At 42.2% G+C, this 17477-nt stretch overlaps 39 non-coding genes across 39 annotated transcripts; 14 read left to right on the plus strand and 25 right to left on the minus strand.

Moving 5' to 3' along the window:
- Positions 1 to 4581: 4581 nt before the first annotated feature.
- Positions 4582 to 4688, minus strand: Trnay-gua (transfer RNA tyrosine (anticodon GUA)). Its single transcript has 2 exons — positions 4652 to 4688; positions 4582 to 4617 (listed from the first exon to the last, which is right to left on the minus strand). It is a non-coding gene; the product is annotated as a tRNA-Tyr (tRNA).
- A 504-nt stretch (positions 4689 to 5192) lies between these two features.
- Trnaq-uug (transfer RNA glutamine (anticodon UUG)) lies at positions 5193 to 5264 on the plus strand. The gene has a single exon. It is a non-coding gene; the product is annotated as a tRNA-Gln (tRNA).
- A 102-nt stretch (positions 5265 to 5366) lies between these two features.
- Trnap-cgg (transfer RNA proline (anticodon CGG)) lies at positions 5367 to 5438 on the plus strand. The gene has a single exon. It is a non-coding gene; the product is annotated as a tRNA-Pro (tRNA).
- Positions 5439 to 5821: 383 nt separating this feature from the next.
- Positions 5822 to 5894, minus strand: Trnar-ucg (transfer RNA arginine (anticodon UCG)). Its single transcript has one exon. It is a non-coding gene; the product is annotated as a tRNA-Arg (tRNA).
- Positions 5895 to 5957: 63 nt separating this feature from the next.
- Trnal-aag (transfer RNA leucine (anticodon AAG)) lies at positions 5958 to 6039 on the minus strand. Its single transcript has one exon. It is a non-coding gene; the product is annotated as a tRNA-Leu (tRNA).
- Positions 6040 to 6314: 275 nt separating this feature from the next.
- On the minus strand, positions 6315 to 6386 carry Trnap-ugg (transfer RNA proline (anticodon UGG)). Its single transcript has one exon. It is a non-coding gene; the product is annotated as a tRNA-Pro (tRNA).
- Positions 6387 to 6522: 136 nt separating this feature from the next.
- On the minus strand, positions 6523 to 6629 carry Trnay-gua (transfer RNA tyrosine (anticodon GUA)). Its single transcript has 2 exons — positions 6593 to 6629; positions 6523 to 6558 (listed from the first exon to the last, which is right to left on the minus strand). It is a non-coding gene; the product is annotated as a tRNA-Tyr (tRNA).
- A 504-nt stretch (positions 6630 to 7133) lies between these two features.
- On the plus strand, positions 7134 to 7205 carry Trnaq-uug (transfer RNA glutamine (anticodon UUG)). The gene has a single exon. It is a non-coding gene; the product is annotated as a tRNA-Gln (tRNA).
- A 100-nt stretch (positions 7206 to 7305) lies between these two features.
- Positions 7306 to 7377, plus strand: Trnap-cgg (transfer RNA proline (anticodon CGG)). Its single transcript has one exon. It is a non-coding gene; the product is annotated as a tRNA-Pro (tRNA).
- A 383-nt stretch (positions 7378 to 7760) lies between these two features.
- Trnar-ucg (transfer RNA arginine (anticodon UCG)) lies at positions 7761 to 7833 on the minus strand. The gene has a single exon. It is a non-coding gene; the product is annotated as a tRNA-Arg (tRNA).
- A 63-nt stretch (positions 7834 to 7896) lies between these two features.
- On the minus strand, positions 7897 to 7978 carry Trnal-aag (transfer RNA leucine (anticodon AAG)). Its single transcript has one exon. It is a non-coding gene; the product is annotated as a tRNA-Leu (tRNA).
- A 275-nt stretch (positions 7979 to 8253) lies between these two features.
- Trnap-ugg (transfer RNA proline (anticodon UGG)) lies at positions 8254 to 8325 on the minus strand. Its single transcript has one exon. It is a non-coding gene; the product is annotated as a tRNA-Pro (tRNA).
- Positions 8326 to 8461: 136 nt separating this feature from the next.
- Positions 8462 to 8568, minus strand: Trnay-gua (transfer RNA tyrosine (anticodon GUA)). Its single transcript has 2 exons — positions 8532 to 8568; positions 8462 to 8497 (listed from the first exon to the last, which is right to left on the minus strand). It is a non-coding gene; the product is annotated as a tRNA-Tyr (tRNA).
- A 503-nt stretch (positions 8569 to 9071) lies between these two features.
- Positions 9072 to 9143, plus strand: Trnaq-uug (transfer RNA glutamine (anticodon UUG)). The gene has a single exon. It is a non-coding gene; the product is annotated as a tRNA-Gln (tRNA).
- Positions 9144 to 9243: 100 nt separating this feature from the next.
- On the plus strand, positions 9244 to 9315 carry Trnap-cgg (transfer RNA proline (anticodon CGG)). Its single transcript has one exon. It is a non-coding gene; the product is annotated as a tRNA-Pro (tRNA).
- Positions 9316 to 9698: 383 nt separating this feature from the next.
- Positions 9699 to 9771, minus strand: Trnar-ucg (transfer RNA arginine (anticodon UCG)). The gene has a single exon. It is a non-coding gene; the product is annotated as a tRNA-Arg (tRNA).
- Positions 9772 to 9834: 63 nt separating this feature from the next.
- Trnal-aag (transfer RNA leucine (anticodon AAG)) lies at positions 9835 to 9916 on the minus strand. Its single transcript has one exon. It is a non-coding gene; the product is annotated as a tRNA-Leu (tRNA).
- A 275-nt stretch (positions 9917 to 10191) lies between these two features.
- Trnap-ugg (transfer RNA proline (anticodon UGG)) lies at positions 10192 to 10263 on the minus strand. The gene has a single exon. It is a non-coding gene; the product is annotated as a tRNA-Pro (tRNA).
- A 136-nt stretch (positions 10264 to 10399) lies between these two features.
- On the minus strand, positions 10400 to 10506 carry Trnay-gua (transfer RNA tyrosine (anticodon GUA)). Its single transcript has 2 exons — positions 10470 to 10506; positions 10400 to 10435 (listed from the first exon to the last, which is right to left on the minus strand). It is a non-coding gene; the product is annotated as a tRNA-Tyr (tRNA).
- A 504-nt stretch (positions 10507 to 11010) lies between these two features.
- On the plus strand, positions 11011 to 11082 carry Trnaq-cug (transfer RNA glutamine (anticodon CUG)). The gene has a single exon. It is a non-coding gene; the product is annotated as a tRNA-Gln (tRNA).
- Positions 11083 to 11182: 100 nt separating this feature from the next.
- Trnap-cgg (transfer RNA proline (anticodon CGG)) lies at positions 11183 to 11254 on the plus strand. The gene has a single exon. It is a non-coding gene; the product is annotated as a tRNA-Pro (tRNA).
- Positions 11255 to 11637: 383 nt separating this feature from the next.
- Trnar-ucg (transfer RNA arginine (anticodon UCG)) lies at positions 11638 to 11710 on the minus strand. Its single transcript has one exon. It is a non-coding gene; the product is annotated as a tRNA-Arg (tRNA).
- Positions 11711 to 11773: 63 nt separating this feature from the next.
- Positions 11774 to 11855, minus strand: Trnal-aag (transfer RNA leucine (anticodon AAG)). Its single transcript has one exon. It is a non-coding gene; the product is annotated as a tRNA-Leu (tRNA).
- A 275-nt stretch (positions 11856 to 12130) lies between these two features.
- Trnap-ugg (transfer RNA proline (anticodon UGG)) lies at positions 12131 to 12202 on the minus strand. Its single transcript has one exon. It is a non-coding gene; the product is annotated as a tRNA-Pro (tRNA).
- Positions 12203 to 12338: 136 nt separating this feature from the next.
- Positions 12339 to 12445, minus strand: Trnay-gua (transfer RNA tyrosine (anticodon GUA)). Its single transcript has 2 exons — positions 12409 to 12445; positions 12339 to 12374 (listed from the first exon to the last, which is right to left on the minus strand). It is a non-coding gene; the product is annotated as a tRNA-Tyr (tRNA).
- A 504-nt stretch (positions 12446 to 12949) lies between these two features.
- Positions 12950 to 13021, plus strand: Trnaq-uug (transfer RNA glutamine (anticodon UUG)). The gene has a single exon. It is a non-coding gene; the product is annotated as a tRNA-Gln (tRNA).
- Positions 13022 to 13121: 100 nt separating this feature from the next.
- Positions 13122 to 13193, plus strand: Trnap-cgg (transfer RNA proline (anticodon CGG)). The gene has a single exon. It is a non-coding gene; the product is annotated as a tRNA-Pro (tRNA).
- Positions 13194 to 13576: 383 nt separating this feature from the next.
- On the minus strand, positions 13577 to 13649 carry Trnar-ucg (transfer RNA arginine (anticodon UCG)). Its single transcript has one exon. It is a non-coding gene; the product is annotated as a tRNA-Arg (tRNA).
- A 63-nt stretch (positions 13650 to 13712) lies between these two features.
- On the minus strand, positions 13713 to 13794 carry Trnal-aag (transfer RNA leucine (anticodon AAG)). The gene has a single exon. It is a non-coding gene; the product is annotated as a tRNA-Leu (tRNA).
- A 275-nt stretch (positions 13795 to 14069) lies between these two features.
- Positions 14070 to 14141, minus strand: Trnap-ugg (transfer RNA proline (anticodon UGG)). Its single transcript has one exon. It is a non-coding gene; the product is annotated as a tRNA-Pro (tRNA).
- A 136-nt stretch (positions 14142 to 14277) lies between these two features.
- On the minus strand, positions 14278 to 14384 carry Trnay-gua (transfer RNA tyrosine (anticodon GUA)). The gene is made up of 2 exons: positions 14348 to 14384; positions 14278 to 14313 (listed from the first exon to the last, which is right to left on the minus strand). It is a non-coding gene; the product is annotated as a tRNA-Tyr (tRNA).
- Positions 14385 to 14887: 503 nt separating this feature from the next.
- On the plus strand, positions 14888 to 14959 carry Trnaq-uug (transfer RNA glutamine (anticodon UUG)). Its single transcript has one exon. It is a non-coding gene; the product is annotated as a tRNA-Gln (tRNA).
- A 99-nt stretch (positions 14960 to 15058) lies between these two features.
- On the plus strand, positions 15059 to 15130 carry Trnap-cgg (transfer RNA proline (anticodon CGG)). The gene has a single exon. It is a non-coding gene; the product is annotated as a tRNA-Pro (tRNA).
- Positions 15131 to 15513: 383 nt separating this feature from the next.
- Positions 15514 to 15586, minus strand: Trnar-ucg (transfer RNA arginine (anticodon UCG)). Its single transcript has one exon. It is a non-coding gene; the product is annotated as a tRNA-Arg (tRNA).
- Positions 15587 to 15649: 63 nt separating this feature from the next.
- Positions 15650 to 15731, minus strand: Trnal-aag (transfer RNA leucine (anticodon AAG)). Its single transcript has one exon. It is a non-coding gene; the product is annotated as a tRNA-Leu (tRNA).
- Positions 15732 to 16006: 275 nt separating this feature from the next.
- Trnap-ugg (transfer RNA proline (anticodon UGG)) lies at positions 16007 to 16078 on the minus strand. Its single transcript has one exon. It is a non-coding gene; the product is annotated as a tRNA-Pro (tRNA).
- Positions 16079 to 16214: 136 nt separating this feature from the next.
- Trnay-gua (transfer RNA tyrosine (anticodon GUA)) lies at positions 16215 to 16321 on the minus strand. Its single transcript has 2 exons — positions 16285 to 16321; positions 16215 to 16250 (listed from the first exon to the last, which is right to left on the minus strand). It is a non-coding gene; the product is annotated as a tRNA-Tyr (tRNA).
- A 504-nt stretch (positions 16322 to 16825) lies between these two features.
- On the plus strand, positions 16826 to 16897 carry Trnaq-uug (transfer RNA glutamine (anticodon UUG)). The gene has a single exon. It is a non-coding gene; the product is annotated as a tRNA-Gln (tRNA).
- A 100-nt stretch (positions 16898 to 16997) lies between these two features.
- Positions 16998 to 17069, plus strand: Trnap-cgg (transfer RNA proline (anticodon CGG)). The gene has a single exon. It is a non-coding gene; the product is annotated as a tRNA-Pro (tRNA).
- The last annotated feature ends 408 nt before the right edge of the window (positions 17070 to 17477 follow it).

Here is a 17477-nt window from a genome sequence, read left to right on the forward strand (position 1 = left end):
ACTAGCCAGCAAGCAAAGCTAACGGAGTAGAAGTTGAAGGTTTAAATCCAGTATTATGCATTCACACAAAACTATTCTGTCTTCACAAAACTTATTTCCATCATTTCCACAATCAAAAGCCAAAAATATCAAATCGGTTACATCTATCCATTGTAACAATTTTTACTTAAGTAAATTTTTTACTTATAGTCTAACTTCTTTTAATTCTTATTCAGGCGAATTCCATAATCTATGCGAAGGATTGTATATTAGGTAGCGCGGTAGTCAGATAACACCATGTTATTCGAGTCTGCATGCCGAACTTTTTTTAAAAATATCAATCGGTTTACAAAAAAAATCGATAAGATTGTGCGATATATCGGTATCGTGATATTCAACAGAAACATCGAAAATCGACATGTATTATGGACATATTTTTTTGCGGTTGCTTTCGTTAACTATACGGTAAAGCCGGAAGGTACTGGCACGACATATTGAAATATGTCTTTTTATTCAGTTTTGCATCGATACATTCTGGGTCTAATGGGATAATCAGCTCGAGGGCTAATGCTATGAATGGTATTTTTACATTTCTCATTGCTTTATGTAATAATAATAAAAAGCATGTTCACGGTTGGGCGCCGTCGGTAACTGCCCCTTTGGCCATGCCCGTGCTCCTTTTTCGCTCGTAGATCGAGTCGGAAGTTAATTCCTCGTTTTATGTCATCAAGTTAAATGTTATTATGATGATAACTTTACGGAATTTATTCTTTGAACACGATGTTTTGTGTAAACACCCTATCGTTTTTCAGCATTTTCCATTGCCTTGGTCCTACCGTCCATAGGACCTTTACTCCTGGGCGAGAAGTAGCGCGGGAGAATAAATGCTACGTATAATTGTCGGTGGCTGCAGACTGGTTCAGGAAGATCGATACCAAAATTGTCGAACGTCTGTTCGTGTGACTTGTTGATGGCAATCGCGAAAGCAAAAAACACAGTAAATTATTTTCTGATTAGCTTGAAGGGAAGATGACGATCACTCGGTGACATATTCCTTCGCGGGATGAAGACATTGTAGCCTTTATTTTTCCCTACTGCTATAGTTGGATGAATGAGGTTGTCCCTAAGACTTCAGATGATCAAACGCGTTCCATTGCAGAGCCCTTGACGCGAGTGAATGTTTTTAAGAAGGATAATAATGGAACCCATTTTCAGTTGCAAAATGTGCGGTGGTATCCCAGATACCTTTAGGGTATCAAGACACTCCGTCGGGAAACTTGCAATTTCCTCTGGGCCTTCCGATTCAATCGTGTTCATGCTGGCCCTCCTCCATCGCTGACCTGGCCAGCCAGCAGATTTCTTGCTATAGCAGCTACATTGAATGTTGGATGCAGGATCCCGACGACTGGCCTCCAGTATTCGAAACTGGTTGTATCATGGATGCTGATAATAAGCAAACGAAGACTCTGCCTTTCGACTTGCTTGATGGTAACAGAATGATTCTGTCCAATAACGTTAATCCTCTATTATATTGGTTTCCGTATCCCTGCGGTCTTGTCAAACCACAAATGATGGGGAATTTTGCAATAGATGTAAGATCTAGCTGGCGGAGAAGCAGAAATAAATTCAAACCAAGCCGTTCTTTCAGTTTAAGATGAACTTTGAAACGATATCTGACATATTCGATGGAATTTAGTAAGCTTGAATGTTTTCGGTGATCTCTGGCCATTTGGGGTTGCAGGTAAAAGTAAGGAAAAAGGTTGGCGTTCCAAATTTTCCGCAAATAGTCATGGCGTCTTGGCACCCCTTTTTCGTGGCTCCTGGACTTCCTATGAAAGATAATGGTAAAATGACTGATGCTCCGACTGTCATGTTCTCTCTTTCCGCTCGAGTATTTAAACAATCCATAAGCCTGTTGTACTATGCGGTGGGTAGACCTGCCTGATGAGTCTGAAGATAGTTCACCAACATGGTTTCAACTTTGACATACGGTTAACTATCCATTTCTGGGTGAAAGGACCGCCGTATAAAGCTGACTTAAAGTGTTCATGAATCGATATTCTACTGCCTTCTCAATACAGGCGCATCGGGGTCTATATCAAGGACATCTTCCGGTCCCAGTTCCGGCTCTACAACGTCTGGTATAGGATTTTCTGAAGTATTAAATAAAACTTGAGCTTCATGATCCATCATCTCGTCTTCTTGTCCGCTGTTTTCATTGTTTAGGTAATTATTTTAAATAACTGGATTACTGCGAATCATGTGTTAATCCCAGCCATTGTATCCATTGGTAAAGAGTAATAACACATTGGCTTTTGAGTGTCGATTTGAATGGATCGATTTCTTCTTTGGGCAATCAAGAGATGGCCGCGTACATCTCATTTTTTGGGTGGAGCCCCTCCAATGCTTTCTCTTCGTCTTTGACGTTGTTGTAGCGCTTTTCGCCCTGTGTCCCGTGGTCATTGTGGATAATCATGCCTACCCTCCACTTCGGCAGGAAGATCCTCCTCGGCTACCACTTGCCTCATATTCTTATATATGGCAGCATAGAGGATACATCGGCAAAGAAGAGATCTAGCTGTTCCATCCAAAGACGAACACAGCGGACGATGACAGGATTATTGGCCCGAAATTCGTTCGCCTGAGAAGAATCGATGTAGTACTATTGGGTGTATTTCAGAGCGGGATGATTTGAAGTATCGAACTTTTGGTACGTTCGTTTTGGTATCGAATAGCTGTTGTGTAGTGATACGTCTGTCCATGAATTCGAAAACAGTAGGGGCAGCGACCTGACGAGTTGTCGATTTGTGGCCATGTGGATTCAAAAGCGAGACCATTGTTGTAATTTTTTTTTACATTGTCAAAAAACGAAGATATTTTGGATGACTGTTGGTAAAGTGATGGTAAAACAATTCGGGGAATTCTTTTGGTAGGGGATGAAGGATTTTCCCTTTTGAACAACGAAGGCTGAATTTTCGATCACACGCTTTCTCTCCTTTGAAATATCTCACGCCACAGAAATTACAAATTGAGTCCATTTCCCCACAGTGATGAACAGGAACAAAATCTTCGTTGTGTAATGCTTTCTGAGCAGCTAGGTGCGTTTTAGTTAATCTATTACTGCCATTTGTACTGTCATTGTGTAATATAATTTGCAGTCTGCTAGCTTCACATCTTCATCTCGTCGTATTCTTCACTCGTTGTTTTGTTACAGCGAACTTCTTGATGTAACAAATCGATTTTTCACGCGCAAAACAATTATACCAACTGAGCTATCGAAGGATGTGTTGGAAATTCCGACGTCCGGCACAGTCCGATGGGACGACGAAGGAATAAACAGGAAGGCAACAGAATCCCGGGCACTCGCGACCTAGGAGTCGGTAACCGAGGTAAGTCCAACACTAGGCGGCAACTAGCCAAGAAGTTCCCGGCGATTGACGAGAGTATATCGGTAGACGAAATAAGATAAAACGTAAACGGAACTTGGCATGATTCGCCCGACGAATCTTTCGCTGAGAAGGCCTATGACCGATACTATGATATTGAAACTACCTGACTGCTTTTACCTCTATGTAGAGCGGTCTCTACCGATAGATATCATAAGCCAATATTAAAAACCATCGTGACTAGAGCCAGTTTTAGTCCAGAGGAAGGAGGATGTTGCCGGAGGAGAAATTGACAGAGGGTCGGCCAAGGAGAGTTGGAGGGAGAAAAGGATCCTGTGGCTGAAAGACGGAAGAAACGACGGCGATACTTTATGTTTATCTATTGGTATAAGCCAGTGAACGGTGTTTTATAAAATTGGGTATATAAAGGACGGCTTCGGCTGACTTAAATACACACTAAGTTTCACCGAAGCCCCCGGAGTTGGTTCTATATTAACTGGTATATACACATTCCAAATTACTCTTCTATGACTCTGCCCGCCCTGTTGCTGTCCGTCACTTCTGGCCGTAATCATCTGCCAGGCTGGAATCATCCTGTTGAGCTGCTTTCACCCGTTTCGTGGCCGTTGTTATTAACTCGGCTTTGCACGAGTATCCTGTTGACAAGTCCTCGCTTGCCGTCGCTTCCGTGGCCATTCACTCCGGGGGCGCCATCGCATCATTACAAGTAATTTTGCAATTATATTTTTGTGTCCGTCTTGTCGCCCGCGTCTCAGTGTGTCCGCTGCGAGACCCGAGCAACATGCGATAAGTTTTCGTGAAACCACTTTAACCGATGCTCAAGGAGGCTATACGCTGGGATCTAGCGTCCAAGGCCGCCAAGTCATTTTCCGTCAATCGATAGACGGCGATACGAGTAGCATCACGCCGCTCCAGATACGCTGGGACCGAGAACGTGCCAGGCCACTAATTTTACGCCGAGCCGGCAGACTCGGCATTTGGAATTTGTAACCAAGAGGCTTTACCCAAAGGATGGTACCATAGGACAACACAGGAATCATACCACTAGACCAATGAGCCACATGTTGCCAATGTCAGTTTGTGGATTATTCTATTGTTTTCTAGCTTTCGTCGTAATATTTTAGTGGCAAATTGAGGTTGTTTTTATCCACTATGAATTGCATTTAAGGTTAGTAATGTCAATCAACTATTCATTTCCTTCGAGCCGGAGTTGAACCAGCGACCTATGGATAACTAATCTCTTTAACCTAATACTTCTTGACATTCTACAGTCCACCGCTCTACCAACTGAGCTATCGAAGGGTCGAAATATAGTTCGACGGGCAACGACGAACGTCGAAATCACGTATTTACGCGTAAGCGTCGCCAAGTAATAGAAAACGATTGAGATCAAAAATCTTTCTTAAAATGTAATCGCCCGTTGTTTATACCCTAAATTTTTCGTCCAAATTTCAATCGGTATCATTTTTTAACCGTGATTACGGCGAGTCTGGTGCCAAGAAGCATTACTGTCTGTATTGAAGATTTGATGCTCCAGATTAGCAACTTCCAAGCCGCTGCTCAACTAACTTACTATTTCTTGCAATGCGTCCGTCCTTGCTTCCTGATTGGTTTTTTTCATGCTATCCGTTGTCGTTAATACGTAATAAAACGAGGCAGTTCGATTTAGACGTCCTATATCTTGTTATCTTAACGTTTAATTTTTGCTGGCGCGGATCGACAAGAGCTTACGCTTTAAACCTAAAGTACCTTCCGTAAGGTCCCTAGGCGTAACTTTAGCTGTCTCCTAGACATTGATCCTGTAGAGGTTCCATGGTGTAATGGTTAGCACTTCAGACTTTGACTCTGACAATCTGAGTTCGATTCTCAGTGGAACCTAATAATGTTTATTACTTTTGCTCTTTAATAGCATATTAAGAGTCGTTGACAAGTAGCAAAGATGATTTTTTCTTGCGTTTAATGTTAAATTGCGACGGTCCAGGCTCATTGGTCTAGTAGTATGATACTTGCTTCGGGTGTAAGTGGTCCCGGGTTCAATTCCCGGATGAGCCCACAGTCGTTTTTGTTTAACTGGTAGATGTACAAGTGATGTTCTTGCTGTTCACGTAAGATTACTATGGTCCACCGAGATCACAGATACAAAGTAAATTTTTACTTCTGGCTGTTTCAGCAGGATTAGGATGTACTTCGTTGTTGCGTCTAGAAATCACCGTCGTCAGTGGCAAAAGAAACTTGGAACGGTAAAAGTTCACAAAATCCTCGCTCGCCAAAGTACAGCTTTCACTCATAGCTTGTTATGTCGTTGAGACAGAGCACCCACCTTGAAGCGAAGACAGGGTGTGTTAACGGTTAGCAAATATTTCAAGGTTTCTATGAGCTTCTGTTTCCATAAGAGTTGTGTCGGCGAATAACTAAAAACCGCAATGAAACTTAACTGATCGTAGCAGGACTCGAACCTGCAATCTTCGGATCCGAAGTCCGACGCCTTATCCATTAGGCCACACGACCGCCGTAACAAATAGATCGAATTAAAAACAATCATGCCGTTGCTGGGTATCACAATGAATTACATGGCAGCGGTGGGATTCGAACCCACGCCCCCGAAGAGACTGGTGCCTTAAACCAGCGCCTTAGACCGCTCGGCCACGCTACCTTACTGCACTTTGCAGGCAGATGTTGGCGGAGGCGGAAATCACAAGTTTCATCACACCATGTGTAACCGTGGTGCTAAATTGGCAATGAGCAACTATGTTTGGCACCAATGTAGAACTCTTAAATTCCTAGTCTTTTAAAAGGGGTCATTTATGATATACTATTATCAATTCAACAGGCATGACAGGAGAGTTCAATAGCTGATATACATATTATGCAGATTACTACGTATAAATCCACTGAGTGATGACTGATTGCATCGTATGAGTAAAGGTGGGGCTCATCCGGGATTTGAACCCGGGACCTCCTACACCCAAAGCAGGAATCATACCACTAGACCAATGAGCCACATGCTGCCAATGTCAGTTTGTGGATTATTCTATTGTTTTCTAGCTTTCGTCGTAATATTTTAGTGGCAAATTGAGGTTGTTTTTATCCACTATGAATTGCATTTAAGGTTAGTAATGTCAATCAACTATTCATTTCCTTCGAGCCGGAGTTGAACCAGCGACCTATGGATAACTAATCTCTTTAACCTAATACTTGTTTCAAGTCTACAGTCCACCGCTCTACCAACTGAGCTATCGAAGGGTGGAAACATAGTTCGACGGGCAACGACGAACGTCGAAATCACGTATTTACGCGTAAGCGTCGCCAAGTAATAGAAAACGATTGAGATCAAAAATCTTTCTTAAAATGTAATCGCCCGTTGTTTATACCCTAAATTTTTCGTCCAAATTTCAATCGGTATCATTTTTTAACCGTGATTACGGCGAGTCTGGTGCCAAGAAGCATTACTGTCTGTATTGAAGATTTGATGCTCCAGATTAGCAACTTCCAAGCCGCTGCTCAACTAACTTACTATTTCTTGCAATGCGTCCGTCCTTGCTTCCTGATTGGTTTTTTTCATGCTATCCGTTGTCGTTAATACGTAATAAAACGAGGCAGTTCGATTTAGACGTCCTATATCTTGTTATCTTAACGTTTAATTTTTGCTGGCGCGGATCGACAAGAGCTTACGCTTTAAACCTAAAGTACCTTCCGTAAGGTCCCTAGGCGTAACTTTAGCTGTCTCCTAGACATTGATCCTGTCATGGTTCCATGGTGTAATGGTTATCACATCAGACTTTGACTCTGACAATCTGAGTTCGATTCTCAGTGGAACCTTAATTTTTGGCACTTTTGCTCTTTAATAGCATATTAAGAGTCGTTGACAAGTAGCAAAGATGATTTTTTCTTGCGTTTAATGTTAAATTGCGACGGTACAGGCTCATTGGTCTAGTAGTATGATACTTGCTTCGGGTGTAAGTGGTCCCGGGTTCAATTCCCGGATGAGCCCACAGTCGTTTTTGTTTAACTGGTAGATGTACAAGTGATGTTCTTGCTGTTCACGTAAGATTACTATGGTCCACCGAGATCACAGATACAAAGTAAATTTTTACTTCTGGCTGTTTCAGCAGGATTAGGATGTACTTCGTTGTTGCGTCTAGAAATCACCGTCGTCAGTGGCAAAAGAAACTTGGAACGGTAAAAGTTCACAAAATCCTCGCTCGCCAAAGTACAGCTTTCACTCATAGCTTGTTATGTCGTTGAGACAGAGCACCCACCTTGAAGCGAAGACAGGGTGTGTTAACGGTTAGCAAATATTTCAAGGTTTCTATGAGCTTCTGTTTCCATAAGAGTTGTGTCGGCGAATAACTAAAAACCGCAATGAAACTTAACTGATCGTAGCAGGACTCGAACCTGCAATCTTCGGATCCGAAGTCCGACGCCTTATCCATTAGGCCACACGACCGCCGTAACAAATAGATCGAATTAAAAACAATCATGCCGTTGCTGGGTATCACAATGAATTACATGGCAGCGGTGGGATTCGAACCCACGCCCCCGAAGAGACTGGTGCCTTAAACCAGCGCCTTAGACCGCTCGGCCACGCTACCTTACTGCACTTTGCAGGCAGATGTTGGCGGAGGCGGAAATCACAAGTTTCATCACACCATGTGTAACCGTGGTGCTAAATTGGCAATGAGCAACTATGTTTGGCACCAATGTAGAACTCTTAAATTCCTAGTCTTTTAAAAGGGGTCATTTATGATATACTATTATCAATTCAACAGGCATGACAGGAGAGTTCAATAGCTGATATACATATTATGCAGATTACTACGTATAAATCCACTGAGTGATGACTGATTGCATCGTATGAGTAAAGGTGGGGCTCATCCGGGATTTGAACCCGGGACCTCCTACACCCAAAGCAGGAATCATACCACTAGACCAATGAGCCACATGCTGCCAATGTCAGTTTGTGGATTATTCTATTGTTTTCTAGCTTTCGTCGTAATATTTTAGTGGCAAATTGAGGTTGTTTTTATCCACTATGAATTGCATTTAAGGTTAGTAATGTCAATCAACTATTCATTTCCTTCGAGCCGGAGTTGAACCAGCGACCTATGGATAACTAATCTCTTTAACCTAATACTTGTTTCATTTCTACAGTCCACCGCTCTACCAACTGAGCTATCGAAGGATGGAAACATAGTTCGACGGGCAACGACGAACGTCGAAATCACGTATTTACGCGTAAGCGTCGCCAAGTAATAGAAAACGATTGAGATCAAAAATCTTTCTTAAAATGTAATCGCCCGTTGTTTATACCCTAAATTTTTCGTCCAAATTTCAATCGGTATCATTTTTTAACCGTGATTACGGCGAGTCTGGTGCCAAGAAGCATTACTGTCTGTATTGAAGATTTGATGCTCCAGATTAGCAACTTCCAAGCCGCTGCTCAACTAACTTACTATTTCTTGCAATGCGTCCGTCCTTGCTTCCTGATTGGTTTTTTCATGCTATCCGTTGTCGTTAATACGTAATAAAACGAGGCAGTTCGATTTAGACGTCCTATATCTTGTTATCTTAACGTTTAATTTTTGCTGGCGCGGATCGACAAGAGCTTACGCTTTAAACCTAAAGTACCTTCCGTAAGGTCCCTAGGCGTAACTTTAGCTGTCTCCTAGACATTGATCCTGTAGAGGTTCCATGGTGTAATGGTTATCACTTCAGACTTTGACTCTGACAATCTGAGTTCGATTCTCAGTGGAACCTAAATTTTTGGCACTTTTGCTCTTTAATAGCATATTAAGAGTCGTTGACAAGTAGCAAAGATGATTTTTTCTTGCGTTTAATGTTAAATTGCGACAATATCGGCTCATTGGTCTAGTAGTATGATACTTGCTTCGGGTGTAAGTGGTCCCGGGTTCAACTCCCGGATGAGCCCTCATTATTTTTTGTTTAACTGGTAGATGTACAAGTGATGTTCTTGCTGTTCACGTAAGATTACTATGGTCCACCGAGATCACAGATACAAAGTAAATTTTTACTTCTGGCTGTTTCAGCAGGATTAGGATGTACTTCGTTGTTGCGTCTAGAAATCACCGTCGTCAGTGGCAAAAGAAACTTGGAACGGTAAAAGTTCACAAAATCCTCGCTCGCCAAAGTACAGCTTTCACTCATAGCTTGTTATGTCGTTGAGACAGAGCACCCACCTTGAAGCGAAGACAGGGTGTGTTAACGGTTAGCAAATATTTCAAGGTTTCTATGAGCTTCTGTTTCCATAAGAGTTGTGTCGGCGAATAACTAAAAACCGCAATGAAACTTAACTGATCGTAGCAGGACTCGAACCTGCAATCTTCGGATCCGAAGTCCGACGCCTTATCCATTAGGCCACACGACCGCCGTAACAAATAGATCGAATTAAAAACAATCATGCCGTTGCTGGGTATCACAATGAATTAAATGGCAGCGGTGGGATTCGAACCCACGCCCCCGAAGAGACTGGTGCCTTAAACCAGCGCCTTAGACCGCTCGGCCACGCTACCTTACTGCACTTTGCAGGCAGATGTTGGCGGAGGCGGAAATCACAAGTTTCATCACACCATGTGTAACCGTGGTGCTAAATTGGCAATGAGCAACTATGTTTGGCACCAATGTAGAACTCTTAAATTCCTAGTCTTTTAAAAGGGGTCATTTATGATATACTATTATCAATTCAACAGGCATGACAGGAGAGTTCAATAGCTGATATACATATTATGCAGATTACTACGTATAAATCCACTGAGTGATGACTGATTGCATCGTATGAGTAAAGGTGGGGCTCATCCGGGATTTGAACCCGGGACCTCCTACACCCAAAGCAGGAATCATACCACTAGACCAATGAGCCACATGCTGCCAATGTCAGTTTGTGGATTATTCTATTGTTTTCTAGCTTTCGTCGTAATATTTTAGTGGCAAATTGAGGTTGTTTTTATCCACTATGAATTGCATTTAAGGTTAGTAATGTCAATCAACTATTCATTTCCTTCGAGCCGGAGTTGAACCAGCGACCTATGGATAACTAATCTCTTTAACCTAATACTTGTTTCATTTCTACAGTCCACCGCTCTACCAACTGAGCTATCGAAGGATGGAAACATAGTTCGACGGGCAACGACGAACGTCGAAATCACGTATTTACGCGTAAGCGTCGCCAAGTAATAGAAAACGATTGAGATCAAAAATCTTTCTTAAAATGTAATCGCCCGTTGTTTATACCCTAAATTTTTCGTCCAAATTTCAATCGGTATCATTTTTTAACCGTGATTACGGCGAGTCTGGTGCCAAGAAGCATTACTGTCTGTATTGAAGATTTGATGCTCCAGATTAGCAACTTCCAAGCCGCTGCTCAACTAACTTACTATTTCTTGCAATGCGTCCGTCCTTGCTTCCTGATTGGTTTTTTTCATGCTATCCGTTGTCGTTAATACGTAATAAAACGAGGCAGTTCGATTTAGACGTCCTATATCTTGTTATCTTAACGTTTAATTTTTGCTGGCGCGGATCGACAAGAGCTTACGCTTTAAACCTAAAGTACCTTCCGTAAGGTCCCTAGGCGTAACTTTAGCTGTCTCCTAGACATTGATCCTGTAAAGGTCCCATGGTGTAATGGTTATCACTTCAGACTCTGACTCTGACAATCTGAGTTCGATTCTCAGTGGAACCTAAATTTTTGGCACTTTTGCTCTTTAATAGCATATTAAGAGTCGTTGACAAGTAGCAAAGATGATTTTTTCTTGCGTTTAATGTTAAATTGCGACGGTACAGGCTCATTGGTCTAGTAGTATGATACTTGCTTCGGGTGTAAGTGGTCCCGGGTTCAATTCCCGGATGAGCCCACAGTCGTTTTTGTTTAACTGGTAGATGTACAAGTGATGTTCTTGCTGTTCACGTAAGATTACTATGGTCCACCGAGATCACAGATACAAAGTAAATTTTTACTTCTGGCTGTTTCAGCAGGATTAGGATGTACTTCGTTGTTGCGTCTAGAAATCACCGTCGTCAGTGGCAAAAGAAACTTGGAACGGTAAAAGTTCACAAAATCCTCGCTCGCCAAAGTACAGCTTTCACTCATAGCTTGTTATGTCGTTGAGACAGAGCACCCACCTTGAAGCGAAGACAGGGTGTGTTAACGGTTAGCAAATATTTCAAGGTTTCTATGAGCTTCTGTTTCCATAAGAGTTGTGTCGGCGAATAACTAAAAACCGCAATGAAACTTAACTGATCGTAGCAGGACTCGAACCTGCAATCTTCGGATCCGAAGTCCGACGCCTTATCCATTAGGCCACACGACCGCCGTAACAAATAGATCGAATTAAAAACAATCATGCCGTTGCTGGGTATCACAATGAATTACATGGCAGCGGTGGGATTCGAACCCACGCCCCCGAAGAGACTGGTGCCTTAAACCAGCGCCTTAGACCGCTCGGCCACGCTACCTTACTGCACTTTGCAGGCAGATGTTGGCGGAGGCGGAAATCACAAGTTTCATCACACCATGTGTAACCGTGGTGCTAAATTGGCAATGAGCAACTATGTTTGGCACCAATGTAGAACTCTTAAATTCCTAGTCTTTTAAAAGGGGTCATTTATGATATACTATTATCAATTCAACAGGCATGACAGGAGAGTTCAATAGCTGATATACATATTATGCAGATTACTACGTATAAATCCACTGAGTGATGACTGATTGCATCGTATGAGTAAAGGTGGGGCTCATCCGGGATTTGAACCCGGGACCTCCTACACCCAAAGCAGGAATCATACCACTAGACCAATGAGCCACATGCTGCCAATGTCAGTTTGTGGATTATTCTATTGTTTTCTAGCTTTCGTCGTAATATTTTAGTGGCAAATTGAGGTTGTTTTTATCCACTATGAATTGCATTTAAGGTTAGTAATGTCAATCAACTATTCATTTCCTTCGAGCCGGAGTTGAACCAGCGACCTATGGATAACTAATCTCTTTAACCTAATACTTGTTTCATTTCTACAGTCCACCGCTCTACCAACTGAGCTATCGAAGGATGGAAACATAGTTCGACGGGCAACGACGAACGTCGAAATCACGTATTTACGCGTAAGCGTCGCCAAGTAATAGAAAACGATTGAGATCAAAAATCTTTCTTAAAATGTAATCGCCCGTTGTTTATACCCTAAATTTTTCGTCCAAATTTCAATCGGTATCATTTTTTAACCGTGATTACGGCGAGTCTGGTGCCAAGAAGCATTACTGTCTGTATTGAAGATTTGATGCTCCAGATTAGCAACTTCCAAGCCGCTGCTCAACTAACTTACTATTTCTTGCAATGCGTCCGTCCTTGCTTCCTGATTGGTTTTTTTCATGCTATCCGTTGTCGTTAATACGTAATAAAACGAGGCAGTTCGATTTAGACGTCCTATATCTTGTTATCTTAACGTTTAATTTTTGCTGGCGCGGATCGACAAGAGCTTACGCTTTAAACCTAAAGTACCTTCCGTAAGGTCCCTAGGCGTAACTTTAGCTGTCTCCTAGACATTGAGTTTATTAAGGTTCCATGGTGTAATGGTTAGCACTTCAGACTTTGACTCTGACAATCTGAGTTCGATTCTCAGTGGAACCTAAATTTTTGGCACTTTTGCTCTTTAATAGCATATTAAGAGTCGTTGACAAGTAGCAAAGATGATTTTTTCTTGCGTTTAATGTTAAATTGCGACGGTACAGGCTCATTGGTCTAGTAGTATGATACTTGCTTCGGGTGTAAGTGGTCCCGGGTTCAATTCCCGGATGAGCCCACAGTCGTTTTTGTTTAACTGGTAGATGTACAAGTGATGTTCTTGCTGTTCACGTAAGATTACTATGGTCCACCGAGATCACAGATACAAAGTAAATTTTTACTTCTGGCTGTTTCAGCAGGATTAGGATGTACTTCGTTGTTGCGTCTAGAAATCACCGTCGTCAGTGGCAAAAGAAACTTGGAACGGTAAAAGTTCACAAAATCCTCGCTCGCCAAAGTACAGCTTTCACTCATAGCTTGTTATGTCGTTGAGACAGAGCACCCACCTTGAAGCGAAGACAGGGTGTGTTAACGGTTAGCAAATATTTCAAGGTTTCTATGAGCTTCTGTTTCCATAAGAGTTGTGTCGGCGAATAACTAAAAACCGCAATGAAACTTAACTGATCGTAGCAGGACTCGAACCTGCAATCTTCGGATCCGAAGTCCGACGCCTTATCCATTAGGCCACACGACCGCCGTAACAAATAGATCGAATTAAAAACAATCATGCCGTTGCTGGGTATCACAATGAATTAAATGGCAGCGGTGGGATTCGAACCCACGCCCCCGAAGAGACTGGTGCCTTAAACCAGCGCCTTAGACCGCTCGGCCACGCTACCTTACTGCACTTTGCAGGCAGATGTTGGCGGAGGCGGAAATCACAAGTTTCATCACACCATGTGTAACCGTGGTGCTAAATTGGCAATGAGCAACTATGTTTGGCACCAATGTAGAACTCTTAAATTCCTAGTCTTTTAAAAGGGGTCATTTATGATATACTATTATCAATTCAACAGGCATGACAGGAGAGTTCAATAGCTGATATACATATTATGCAGATTACTACGTATAAATCCACTGAGTGATGACTGATTGCATCGTATGAGTAAAGGTGGGGCTCATCCGGGATTTGAACCCGGGACCTCCTACACCCAAAGCAGGAATCATACCACTAGACCAATGAGCCACATGCTGCCAATGTCAGTTTGTGGATTATTCTATTGTTTTCTAGCTTTCGTCGTAATATTTTAGTGGCAAATTGAGGTTGTTTTTATCCACTATGAATTGCATTTAAGGTTAGTAATGTCAATCAACTATTCATTTCCTTCGAGCCGGAGTTGAACCAGCGTCCTATGGATACCTAATCTCTTTAACCTAATACTTGTTTCAAGTCTACAGTCCACCGCTCTACCAACTGAGCTATCGAAGGGTCGAAACATAGTTCGACGGGCAACGACGAACGTCGAAATCACGTATTTACGCGTAAGCGTCGCCAAGTAATAGAAAACGATTGAGATCAAAAATCTTTCTTAAAATGTAATCGCCCGTTGTTTATACCCTAAATTTTTCGTCCAAATTTCAATCGGTATCATTTTTTAACCGTGATTACGGCGAGTCTGGTGCCAAGAAGCATTACTGTCTGTATTGAAGATTTGATGCTCCAGATTAGCAACTTCCAAGCCGCTGCTCAACTAACTTACTATTTCTTGCAATGCGTCCGTCCTTGCTTCCTGATTGGTTTTTTCATGCTATCCGTTGTCGTTAATACGTAATAAAACGAGGCAGTTCGATTTAGACGTCCTATATCTTGTTATCTTAACGTTTAATTTTTGCTGGCGCGGATCGACAAGAGCTTACGCTTTAAACCTAAAGTACCTTCCGTAAGGTCCCTAGGCGTAACTTTAGCTGTCTCCTAGACATTGATCCTTATACGGTTCCATGGTGTAATGGTTAGCACTTCAGACTTTGACTCTGACAATCTGAGTTCGATTCTCAGTGGAACCTAATAATGTACACTTTTGCTCTTTAATAGCATATTAAGAGTCGTTGACAAGTAGCAAAGATGATTTTTTCTTGCGTTTAATGTTAAATTGCGACGGTACAGGCTCATTGGTCTAGTAGTATGATACTTGCTTCGGGTGTAAGTGGTCCCGGGTTCAATTCCCGGATGAGCCCACAGTCGTTTTTGTTTAACTGGTAGATGTACAAGTGATGTTCTTGCTGTTCACGTAAGATTACTATGGTCCACCGAGATCACAGATACAAAGTAAATTTTTACTTCTGGCTGTTTCAGCAGGATTAGGATGTACTTCGTTGTTGCGTCTAGAAATCACCGTCGTCAGTGGCAAAAGAAACTTGGAACGGTAAAAGTTCACAAAATCCTCGCTCGCCAAAGTACAGCTTTCACTCATAGCTTGTTATGTCGTTGAGACAGAGCACCCACCTTGAAGCGAAGACAGGGTGTGTTAACGGTTAGCAAATATTTCAAGGTTTCTATGAGCTTCTGTTTCCATAAGAGTTGTGTCGGCGAATAACTAAAAACCGCAATGAAACTTAACTGATCGTAGCAGGACTCGAACCTGCAATCTTCGGATCCGAAGTCCGACGCCTTATCCATTAGGCCACACGACCGCCGTAACATATAGATCGAATTAAAAACAATCATGCCGTTGCTGGGTATCACAATGAATTACATGGCAGCGGTGGGATTCGAACCCACGCCCCCGAAGAGACTGGTGCCTTAAACCAGCGCCTTAGACCGCTCGGCCACGCTACCTTACTGCACTTTGCAGGCAGATGTTGGCGGAGGCGGAAATCACAAGTTTCATCACACCATGTGTAACCGTGGTGCTAAATTGGCAATGAGCAACTATGTTTGGCACCAATGTAGAACTCTTAAATTCCTAGTCTTTTAAAAGGGGTCATTTATGATATACTATTATCAATTCAACAGGCATGACAGGAGAGTTCAATAGCTGATATACATATTATGCAGATTACTACGTATAAATCCACTGAGTGATGACTGATTGCATCGTATGAGTAAAGGTGGGGCTCATCCGGGATTTGAACCCGGGACCTCCTACACCCAAAGCAGGAATCATACCACTAGACCAATGAGCCACATGCTGCCAATGTCAGTTTGTGGATTATTCTATTGTTTTCTAGCTTTCGTCGTAATATTTTAGTGGCAAATTGAGGTTGTTTTTATCCACTATGAATTGCATTTAAGGTTAGTAATGTCAATCAACTATTCATTTCCTTCGAGCCGGAGTTGAACCAGCGACCTATGGATAACTAATCTCTTTAACCTAATACTTGTTTCATTTCTACAGTCCACCGCTCTACCAACTGAGCTATCGAAGGATGGAAACATAGTTCGACGGGCAACGACGAACGTCGAAATCACGTATTTACGCGTAAGCGTCGCCAAGTAATAGAAAACGATTGAGATCAAAAATCTTTCTTAAAATGTAATCGCCCGTTGTTTATACCCTAAATTTTTCGTCCAAATTTCAATCGGTATCATTTTTTAACCGTGATTACGGCGAGTCTGGTGCCAAGAAGCATTACTGTCTGTATTGAAGATTTGATGCTCCAGATTAGCAACTTCCAAGCCGCTGCTCAACTAACTTACTATTTCTTGCAATGCGTCCGTCCTTGCTTCCTGATTGGTTTTTTTCATGCTATCCGTTGTCGTTAATACGTAATAAAACGAGGCAGTTCGATTTAGACGTCCTATATCTTGTTATCTTAACGTTTAATTTTTGCTGGCGCGGATCGACAAGAGCTTACGCTTTAAACCTAAAGTACCTTCCGTAAGGTCCCTAGGCGTAACTTTAGCTGTCTCCTAGACATTGATCCTGTAGAGGTTCCATGGTGTAATGGTTATCACTTCAGACTTTGACTCTGACAATCTGAGTTCGATTCTCAGTGGAACCTAAATTTTTGGCACTTTTGCTCTTTAATAGCATATTAAGAGTCGTTGACAAGTAGCAAAGATGATTTTTTCTTGCGTTTAATGTTAAATTGCGACGGTACAGGCTCATTGGTCTAGTAGTATGATACTTGCTTCGGGTGTAAGTGGTCCCGGGTTCAATTCCCGGATGAGCCCACAGTCGTTTTTGTTTAACTGGTAGATGTACAAGTGATGTTCTTGCTGTTCACGTAAGATTACTATGGTCCACCGAGATCACAGATACAAAGTAAATTTTTACTTCTGGCTGTTTCAGCAGGATTAGGATGTACTTCGTTGTTGCGTCTAGAAATCACCGTCGTCAGTGGCAAAAGAAACTTGGAACGGTAAAAGTTCACAAAATCCTCGCTCGCCAAAGTACAGCTTTCACTCATAGCTTGTTATGTCGTTGAGACAGAGCACCCACCTTGAAGCGAAGACAGGGTGTGTTAACGGTTAGCAAATATTTCAAGGTTTCTATGAGCTTCTGTTTCCATAAGAGTTGTGTCGGCGAATAACTAAAAACCGCAATGAAACTTAACTGATCGTAGCAGGACTCGAACCTGC

The sequence above is a fragment of the Daphnia carinata genome, chromosome 6 (genome assembly GCF_022539665.2).
Source record: "Daphnia carinata strain CSIRO-1 chromosome 6, CSIRO_AGI_Dcar_HiC_V3, whole genome shotgun sequence".
NCBI lineage: Eukaryota > Metazoa > Arthropoda > Branchiopoda > Diplostraca > Daphniidae > Daphnia > Daphnia carinata.